Source organism: Mesoplodon mirus (assembly GCF_964341445.2).
Source record: "Mesoplodon mirus genome assembly, chromosome: 5".
Taxonomy (NCBI): domain Eukaryota; kingdom Metazoa; phylum Chordata; class Mammalia; order Artiodactyla; family Ziphiidae; genus Mesoplodon; species Mesoplodon mirus.
Window position 1 is genome coordinate 3,303,654 of NC_138980.1, and position 11,343 is coordinate 3,314,996.

The following is an 11,343-nucleotide window of genomic DNA, read 5'->3' on the forward strand; positions in this document are numbered from 1 at the left end:
GACTTTTTGATGATGGCCATTCTAACCTGTGTGAGGTGATACCTCATTGTGGTTTTGATGTGCATTTCTCTAATGATTAGTGATGTTGAGCATCTTTTCATGCATTTGTTGGCCATCTGTATGTGTTCTTTGGAGAAATGAAAAGACACAATGGATTTCTAAGACTTAGTATGAAGAAAAGCAGATGAAATATCTCATTAGTTTTTTATATTAATTACATGTTGAAATTATAATATTTTGGGTATATTGGGTTGAATAAAAATAGTATTAAAATGGATATTTCCTGCTTTACTTGTTTTATGTGACTACTGGAAAATTTAAAATTATACATATGTGATTCAAATTATGTTTCTATTGGTTAATTTTGCTCTGCAGTCAAACTACCTGGGTGCAAATCTTCCACTAACTCCTTGGTGTGACTTAAGCACTCCACTATGTCTCGGTTTCCTTATCTGCACAATGGGTGTAATGATAATACTTAACCTGTTAAAGGCATTTCTTAGACATGTTGATATGGGCAGGTGTCAGCGGTTAGTAACTTAATAATAAGGGAACCAGCAGAATGATCAGAGTGAGCAGTTCAGAAAACAGAATCGGAAGTGGGATATAACTCAGAAATGGAAGGATCACTGGAGCAGCTTATTGAAATAAACAAACAAAAACAGAAAGCAAACAGGCACCTAATTAAGTAATGTTTGAAGTTCCATTTCTCATGATCATAAAAGCACCCTGTCCAAATCAGGTGATACAGAAGACATCTGGAGGGAATAGTACCAGATATCAGATGTGCTGACCATTGATTAGAAATAATAATCAATACAACTAAAAAGCAGTGCTAATGATATGTCTGTGACTGTTTATTGGAGTCCTAAGGTTGCATTCTCCAGCCTTGTTGAGGGATCAGAAACTGAATTAAACCAAGGTTAAAAATAGAACATCAAGTAACAAATTGTGCTTTTAAACAGACAGCTGCTCGTGATTTTCTCAAACAATGAGTAAAATCAGAATATACAGTTTGCTCTTTAGTTTGTTATGAGAATTAAATGAAGTAATACAACTAAGGTGCTTACATGAATAAACAATAGCTGTTATCATTGTCATTGTTAATTAGGAATATTATTATGGGAAAGTAATGAAGAAAGAAGTTATACTTAGATTCACTATACCAAAAAGGGAATAGTAACTGTGACTCATGTCAAAATCAGAGTTATTAAAAAAAATCAAAGTTATTCAAATGTAATCAAATTCTGAGGGGGCAATTCTAAGAAGAAAATAATGGAGAGATTTGTGTTAATTTTTTTTAAGAACCATGAACTAATTTGTAAGTATTTAATATTTCTTCATATGCTAGTAGCAATGATAGCTAACATACATTTGCAGGTGGTAGAATTTAAAATTTGTGTAAATCCAGTTTGGCAGGTCCTCAAAAAGTTAAACAATAGAGATACCATATGACCTAGATATTCCACTTCTGGGCATCTACCCAAATGAATTGAAAATGTATGTCCACACAACTTGTACACAAATGTCTATAGCAGCATTATCTATAATGTCCAAAAAGTGGAAACAACACAAATGTCCATCAACTGATGAATGAATAAACAAAATGTGGCATAGCCACACAATAGAACCATAAAAAGGAATAAAATACTAATACAGATGAGAATATGGATGAACCTTTAAAACACTATGATGGACTTCCCTGGTGGCTAACATGTCGTGGAGCAACTAAGCCCGTCGCCACAACTACTGAGCCTGCGCTCTAGAGCCCATGAGCCACAACTACTGAAGCCCGCACGCCTAGATCCCGTGCTCTGCAACAAGGGAAGCCACCGCAATAAGAAGCCCGCCCACCTCAATGAAGAGTAGCCCCCGCTTGCCGCAACTAGAAAAAGTCCATGCGCAGCAACGAAGACCCAATGCAGCCAAAAATAAATAAATAAATAAAAAAATTTAAAAACCCACAACACTATGTTAAGTGAAAGAAGCCAGACGCAAATCCACACACTGTATGATTCCATTTATGTTAAATGTCCATTGTAGGCAAACTGGTTGAGACAGAAAGCAAATTAGTGGTTGCCAAGGGCTAGAGGAAGGGGGAAGTGGAACACCAAACAAATATTGGATCACTTCGCAGGGTGATGGAAATTTTCGAGGTTAGATAGTGATGACGGTTGTGACTATACTAAAATCCACTGAACTGTACAGTTTAAAATGGTGAATTTTATGGTGTTAAGAAAACGTAAAATAAATATTCGTTCAAACAAAACAAAATAAAATTAGTGTAAATCCAAAGAGCTGAGATATGGATGGAGAGGATGAAAATGAATGATTTGCTTACAGATAAAATGTGACTATTACTAAAGAATAGAGTGGATGAATAAATATTGAATTAACTAGAATGTTAAGAAGAGAAAAAGAATAATATTGAGACCTGTCAGGAAGAGAATTAACACCCTTAACTATCAGTATAGAAGACACTTCAGGAGTGGCTGTTTGACCTACAGGGAGGCCTTCTTCCCTGAGATCCCTCCCCAGTAGCCAAGGCAGGCTTAGGCAGAACCTGATGCCCTTGAAGGAGTTGACTGGTCCAGAGACAGACATGTCACCTAAGTTACGCCACCACAAGATCTGATCCCAGGATTTGGGGATTTGAAGTTGAGTGATACAGAGACTGGGCGTCAGAGTCATATTAATAGCAGTACTCTAAGGATAAGGTCTGTGGATTTATTGTGAAAGATCTTAAATTTGTCTTGGTACCTGGTTCAGCAACATTTAATTAATACCCTCTGTCAGGTACTGTGCCCTTGTAATACTTCCCTTCTTCCCCACCCCAGTCCCCACTTTTTTAACACAAGCTAGCCTGATTAAGTTTCTGTTAGTTAACACCATAAATAATATTTCAAAACAAAAACCTTGAGGTAATACTTCAAGAAAAAAATGTACCACTTTGATGTTATCAATGAAATTTTAAATACTAAATGTAAATTCTCTATGAAGTTTTTTTCACTATGAATAATGAAGCTCTGGAAATTCCAGGAAGGATAAACACAGACATGAGAGAAGTAATAAAAGCTATAAAAGCTATCAATGAAAAAGAACATGATTTTTCCATTTGGCTTTATGAAAACGCACTACATGATCTTTATATTTCTAATTTTGAAAGTGAAAGATTGATGGAAACCATGACACAAATAGGTCCATAGGCTGTTGTTTGAGAACTATTGAATGAAAACCTAGAGATTTAAAAAAAATTTTTTTTTGGATGTGGACCAGTTTTTTAAAAAGTCTTTATTGAATTTGTTACAATATTGCTTCTGTTTTTTGTTTTCTTGGCCTCAAGGGATGTGGGATCTTAGCTCTCCGACCAGGGAACAAACCCGCACCCCCTACATTGGAAGGCAAAGTCTTAACCACCGGACCACCAGGGAAGTCCCCTAGAGATTTATTATTTTTTTAATAAATAAATATATTTATTTATATTTGGCTGCATTGGGTCTTCGCAGCTGCAGGTGGGCTTCCTCTAGTTGCAGTGAGTGGGGGCTACTCTTCGTTGTGGTGCACAGGCTTCTCACTGCGGTGGCTTCTCTTGTTGCAGAGCATGGGCTCTAGGCACGCAGGCTTCAGTAGTTGTGGCACGTGGGCTCAGTAGTTGTGGCTCGCGGGCTCTACAGTGCAGGCTCAGTAGTTGTGGCACACAGGCTTAGTTGCTCCGTGGCATGGGGGATCTTCCTGGACCAGGGCTTGAACCCGTGTCCCCTGCATTGGCAGGCAGATTCTTAATCACTGTGCCACCAGGGAAGCCCTAGAGGTTTAAAATATAGAATTTAAAAGCATCTTTTGGTTATTCAATTAGCTCGTTTTTATAAACAGGTATTGAGGTCAGGGGAAATTGATTACCTCAAAGTCAGGAGGATAATTTTAGGCAAGGCTGCCTCTAGAACACCATCTAATGCTTTTTGGACATTAACACATTGCTAAAGAAATGTTTCCTGACAATTAGAAGTATAATGAATAAAACAATGGTAAACTATTCATTACAGATAGCTTACTGGTGATCAAAACTTGCTTTGTCACATTGTAAATGTTTACATTCTAACAGTCTAGACATTTCATTAATATTTATTGAAGTTGGGAGACATTAATTTATCCACTTATGAGTCACTGTGGATATAAAAAACAAATAAATGAAATTGCCCTCATAATGTGCAATACTGCAACATAATAACAATTTGATGTTCTTGTTTAAGATTTCAAATTGAATGTTGATTAGGTTGCAGTATATCATACTAAATTTTTCATCTCAGAAATAGTTCATTAGTCTAGAATGTGTGGGTAGGGAGACATTTGTAATTATTTCTCACATGATTAAGAAGATATTGTCTCCTATACACATGACTTTGGATATAAACCAGAAGCACAGGTTTTACAGTTAACACTCTGCATGTGTAACTGCCTGCAGGGATACTGTACTGTATATCTAGAATTTTTTTAAGAGGATAGATCCCACGTTATGTTCTAAATCCAATTTAAAAAATTAAGCCGGACTTCCCTGGTGGCGCGGTGGTTGAGAGTCTGCCTGCCGATGCAGGGGACACGGGTTCGTGGCCCGGTCCGGGAAGATCCCACATGCCGCGGAGCGGCTGGGCCCGTGAGTCATGGCCGCTGAGCCTGTGCGTCCAGAGCCTGTGCTCCGCAACGGGAGAGGCCACAACAGTGAGAGGCCCGCGTACCGCAAATAAATAAATAAATTAAGCCTATTTTTAATATATATATGTATGTTTTGTTTATATATGTATGTGTATATATATATATACTCTGTTTTCAAAATGAAAATTTTAAAAATCACTTTTCTCTTAATTTTAAAAGTAATACAGAGACTTCCTGTTCTGGGATGAGACAGAGTAGTTGCATTTCTCCCCATTCCTCCTGCCAAGTACAGCTAAAAACCCTGGATGCTATAAAACAAATATAAGAAGACTGAAAGGTGGAGAGAAGGCAGATTGGCTACTTACCTGGAAAGACAAGGGAGTGAGTTCTCTGTTTTCTTTTTACTTCATAGTTGGGGTGCTAGGGATACTGGCAACCTGGAAATGTCAGTGGGCTCAGACAAAAAGCCTGTTCTCTCTAGACAAAGAACCAGGAAGTCCACAGCCTAGCAAGAGAGAAAACATTTAGTTAATAACCACTTGTGCAGAAAGGAGTCAACGTGGGAGGCCTGAGCCTGTTGTCACCAGAAAGTCCTGTTTGCGAGGTTGGCCCTTGGCTGGCATCTGGGAACTTCCCTGATAGTTTCCTGCACTGATATTAAACCTTCCCTAAATGAGAAGAGTGTCTCACTGTGCCTAGATTGTTCATGGAAACCATGTGGTTTATGCTGCTCACCTGCTTTCCTTTTGGGAGTCTGAAATTGATATTAGGAAGTGAGTACCTACATGACCAGACCTCCAGAAACCTTGGGTGCCGAATCTCTAAAGAGCTTCCCAGGAGAAAACCCTTCATATGTGTCATCACAATTCACTGATTGAAAAACTGAGCACACCATGGGCCATTCCACTGAGAGAGAACTCTTAGAATCTTGTGCTTTGTTTCCTCTAGACTTCATTCCTTGAAGCTTTTCCCTTTGCTGATTTTGCTTTGTAACCTTCTGCTGTAAATCCCAACTGTGAATACAACAATAAATTGAGTCCTCTGAGTCTTCCTGGTGAATCATTGAACAAAGGAGTGTTCTTGGAGACCACTGACACGTTGCCATACTCCAACCAAATATCACAAGAAAAAGTGGTGGTTCCACCACCTCTGTCAGCAGTAGCCCAGTGGGAAGTCTAGCCTTTCACCCTTGCCAGGCTAAAATGAGGTACTCCAACTCCCTTCCAGGATAGTGTCAGAGAAGACTGAGTGGGAAGCCAGAACTTTTACTATCTTCCAGTGGAGGCCATGTGGGGTGTAGTGATGAAGCACCCCTCTACCTCCCAACTTGGGTGGTATCACTGGAGGCTGGTGGAGAACCTGAACCCTCACCCCTGTACAAGAGTAATGGGGTGCCCTTTCCTGCCCACATGGGGTGTCAAAGGAGGCCTAATGAGGAGCTTGGACTTCTACCACAACCACGAAAAGTATGTGAAGAAATAATGTCTAAAAATTCCCAAACTGGCAAAAGACATAAACATATAGAATAAAAAGGCTGAGTGAATCTCAAATAGAATAAACCTAAATAAATCTCCACCAAGACACAGCATAGTCAAACTTCTGAAAACTAAAGACAAAGAAAAAAAAATTTTTTTTTGAAAAAAATTATTGAAAGCAGCAGGAAAGAAACAATAGCTTATAAACAGTGGGAAAAGCAATTTTTTTTTTTTTCCGGTACGCAGGCCTCTCACTGTTGTGGCCTCTCCCGTTGCGGAGCACAGGCTCCAGACGCACAGGTTCAGCGGCCATGGCTCACGGGCCTAGCCGCTCCGCGGCATGTGGGATCTTCCCGGACTGGGGCACAAACCCGTGTCCCCTGCATTGGCAGGCGGACTCTCAACCACTGCGCCACAAGGGAAGCCCAGGAAAAACAATTTTATTGACAGATTTCTCTTCTAAAACTATGGAGGCCAGAAGGAAGTCGCAATTTTTCAAGTGCCAAAAGAAAAGAACTGTCAATCCAGATTGTATAAGCAGTGAGAATACGCTTTAGTAATAAAGGAGAAGTCAGGACATTCTCAAATGAAGCAAGCCTGAAAGAATTTGTTGCTAGCAAACCTATCCTAAGAGAATGACTAAAAGAAGTTCTCTAAACAAAAAGGAATCTTGGGACATTAGGAAGAAAGAACAATGGAAAGAATAAAAACATGGGTAAATACAACACTGTCCTTCTCCTTGAAATTTCTAGGTTGTATCTGATGATTGAAGCAAAAATCATAACGTTGTTCGATATGGTTCTCAATGCATGTAGAGGAAATATTTAAGACAATTATTAACTAGAGACAGTAAAGGAACTTAATTAGCAGTCAAGGTTTTTATATGTCACTGGAACTAGTAAAATATTACCACCAGTAGACTGCTAAGTTATGTATATATAATAGAGCAATCACTAAAAATTTATAGAAAGAAATACACTTTAAAACAATACAGACAAATCAAAATGGAATTCTTAACTCATGTTTGAGTAACCAACAGAAAGACGGGAAAAAGAAAATAGAAAAACCCAAACCAGAAAACAATAAAGTGGCAGACTGAAGCCTTAAAATATCAATAATTTCATTACATACAAACGGTCTATTTTATTTGTAAAAGCCAAAAAGTGGAAACCATCACAATGTCCAATAGGTGGTTAGACAAACTGTGATAAATCCATACCAGGGAATCCTTCTCAGCCATAAGAGGAAATGGACTACTGATACACACAATAGCTTGAATAAATCTCACAGGCCTTATTCTGAGTGAAAAAGGCCAATCTCAAAAGGCATATACCATATATTTCCGTTTACATAACATCTGGAAATGATGAAATCATAGAGATGGAAACCAGATTAGTGACAAAGGGTTAGGAATGGTGAGAGAAATGGGGGTGGACGTGAGTATCAAGAGGGAGCACAAGGCCTATCTTTGTGGTGATGGAAGAGTTCTGTACCTTGATTGCAATGGTGGCTATATGAACCTACATGTGATAAGATGGCATACAATTATATGCACACACATTGTACCAATGTCAATATCCTGGTTTTGATATTGTACTATCATTACATGAGATCATTAGAAAAAACTGAGTGGAGTGGTACACATCATCTCTTTTTGCAACCTCCTGTGTATACATAATTATTTTAAACTATGTACAAACTGTATACACATGTATATATCTAAAGCACAGAGAAGATTTTCAAGGACAGGCCTAAAACTTAATAGTGGTAAGGGTATGTTTATACTATTTTTGCTGTTGTTTTTGGCCACGCCACACAGCATGTGGGATTTTAGTTCCCCGATCAGGGATCGAACCTGTGCCCCCTGCAGTGGAAGCGAGGAGTCTTAACTACTGGATCACCAGGGAAGTCTTGTACTATTTTTTTTTAATTATTATTATTTTTTTGGCTGCATTGGGTCTTTGTTGCTGTGCACGGGCTTTCTCTAGTTGCGGCGAGCAAGGGCTACTCTTTGTTGTGCTGTGCGGGCTTCTCATTGTGGTGGCTTCTCTTGTTGCGAAGCACGGGCTCTAGGCGCACGGGCTTCAGTAGTTGTGGCACGTGGGCTCAGTAGTTGTGGCTCACGGGCTCTACAGTGCAGGCTCAGTAGTTGTGGCACACAGGCTTAGTTGCTCCGCAGCATGTGGGATCTTCCCGGACCAGGACTCGAACCCGTGTCCCCTGCATTGGCAGGCGGATTCTTAACCACCGCACCACCAGGGAAGCCCCCTTGTACTATTTTTTAAAAAAGAGAAAAAGAATGCAAAATTATTGTAAAAAATTCAAATACAGAAAAATATAAACAAGGTGAAACTCACCTGTTCTATGATGCCATCGAGAGATAATTTCTTTCATCATTTAACAAATACTTACTGAGTGCATCCTATAGTGCCATGAACTGTTAACATTTGGTGTGTATTTCAGAAATTTCCCGTGCATCCAGAGTCAATTACAAATTATAATCATTATAAGTCACCGATATATGTTATTATATGTATAATATGTATTATTATATAATCTCTCATTACTTGACATCCTATTCATCCATTACTCATCCATTTGCAAATATGTATTGAGTACTTGCTTTAGCCAACATCGTGCTATGCTCTGAGGATACAGTGGTGAATAGAGCAGACATGGTCTGTTTCCTCACAAAGCTTACAGTATAGTAAAAGATTGTCACTAAACAAATTGTCTGACAATTACGGATTATGTCAAGTTTAGACAAATGCAAACAATGCTTTGAAATGCCCAACTGTGAAAAGAAAGGATAGTAGTTATGACGGCAAGATACTGTAGCATGTTTATCATTGATGGAAATGAGCCTGTAGAGAGAAAGAGGTTAAAAATACAAGAGCAAGAGAGAGGGACACTGGATTCATACAAAGTTTCCTGAGAGGGAAGGAGCCAGAGCACAAATATAAGGGTTGACTTCAGGTAGAAGGAAATTGCCGCATTGAAACAAGCAAAAGAAGTGAGGACAAGTGCAGATATAACTTAGTTTGTAGATTTGGAGGTCTGAAGTTCAGGCAATTCCTCTTTGAGACTTTCTATTTTCTTAACAAAATATGAGACAATGTCATCTGCCAAAAGCAAGGATGTAAACTGGAAGATCTCAGGTTGGAAGAGAGTTGACGTTTTAAGTAGTCGTTTGGGAAAGCAAGATGAATAGAGAAAGGCAGTAGTTCACTTGCCAGGGTGAGTTAAGGGCCCGCAGAGTCTGTTCTATGGGGCAGATTCTAACCATTTTCAGCTAATTGCAGTCAGGGAAAAAACAAGGGTATAAACATTAAAAGAGAGAAACAAAGTGCTGTAGTGCACTAAATTAAAAAAAAAAAGAAATTAGAAAGAGGGTTGTTTTTCAACTGGAAGGAGAGGAAGAAAACGGCCTGAGAAAGGGAATGAAGTAAAGAAGTCAGGGGAAGATGCAGATACATGCAGAGGGGTGGCAGCTTTCTGTCTGGGGAGCAGGAATGTCCTTTTGTCTTCCAATCCAAACATGGGCACAGTGGTATCAGCAGTTTACCACCTGATTCTTTGAAATTGTTCCACATTTCTTTTAATCACTTAGACGTGACAACCTATCAAAACCCTATGCAGGGGCTTCCCTGGTGGCGCAGTGGTTGAGAGTCCGCCTGCCGATGCAGGGGACACGGGTTCGTGCCCCAGTCCGGGGAAGATCCCACATGCCGCGGAGCGGCTAGGCCCGTGAGCCATGGCCGCTGAGCCTGCGCGTCCGGAGCCTGTGCTCCGCAACGGGAGAGGCCACAACACTGAGAGGCCCACGTAGCACAAAACAAACAAACAAACAAACAAAACCCTATGCAGGAATTCCCAGGCACCTTTAGCTGCTGCAGAGAAGTATGAGTGAAGCACAAGTATATCATCCTCCATACATTAGAAGAAGGCTTTGGTGAGCAACAGGAGGCAGACGTTTAATCTTTCTCTTCTTATTGGAAGTTGTGAGTGGCTGTGAGCCCCTTTTTAGGTCCACTTTATATACATTCCTAGTTACCACGAGTCCAGTTCTTTTATTCAATGTTATCTTTCAATCCACTCCAAGTGTTTTAACATTATTTTTGATTTAATGAATGTTTAGCTAAATATAAACGGACTTGGAGGAACTGAGATACAGGCATAAGATAACTTAAAATCATCTGGTAATGGACCGAGTCTATAAATGGACTTGGAGGAACTGAGATTTGGGCATAAGATAACTTAAAATCATCTGGTAAATCTCTGCTACCATTATTCTCTGAGAAACTACTGTTTAACACTTGGCTAGATAATTTGTAATTATTAAATTATTTACACTCTAGTAATACCAGACTTATCAGACTCTTTGTACAATGGCTATTCCATGATTAAAAGGAACCTCCTTATGTATCCTTTTGTTTAGAATTCGTGAAGCTTAAAAATGTTTTAGTTCACCGTTATGTTAACAAAAACAAGTTTCTCTAACCACAACAGCAAAAATATAAAGTCACCAGGAAGCTGTTTGGCACGTGAACAAAGCAAAGAAGAGATTGGGTTGAAAGAAAATTCATTCTGAGTCCAGTCCCTTGTCTTTTGGCCATCTCTTTGGCTAGACTGCTAATGTGTGACTTTTGTACAAAATCTTTTAACTTTGGGTTTTCCGTTTCCCATTGTTTGAAGGATAGCGGGAATACTTATTACTGAAAATACGTTTCATTTTTAAAAATGAGCAGATACTCATACATTACTAGCGCAATAAAAATTACCAAAAGAGGGAAGGAAAACGTAAGTTTGTGTGTCTTAACTAAAAAACTGTTAAGACACAAAACTTGGCTCTTTGTTTCCGTTCCATGACAGCCAAAAGGGAAACATGGATCAGTGACACTGCTGTGAAGTAGAAGGAAGAATACAAGTAATTCAAGGACCTAGTGCATACTTGGGGCCAATATTATTTTCTCCCTTTCCCTTCCTTCTCAAAACCTAAGTTTTGTTTGCCGCCGCATACAACAATCTAGTGGGCAATTATTAACTTCTTTTTCTTGCCTATCATAAAGTGATGCACGTTGGGAGTTCGCTGTACCAGACAGCGGCCGCTCCGAATTTCCATTAAACCCTGGAATTCTTTTGTTAGGGTTTGTAATTGGCTTTCTTAGCATTCTGCAGGAAGATGGAATGGACCTGGGAATGGACGGGTGGAGACTAA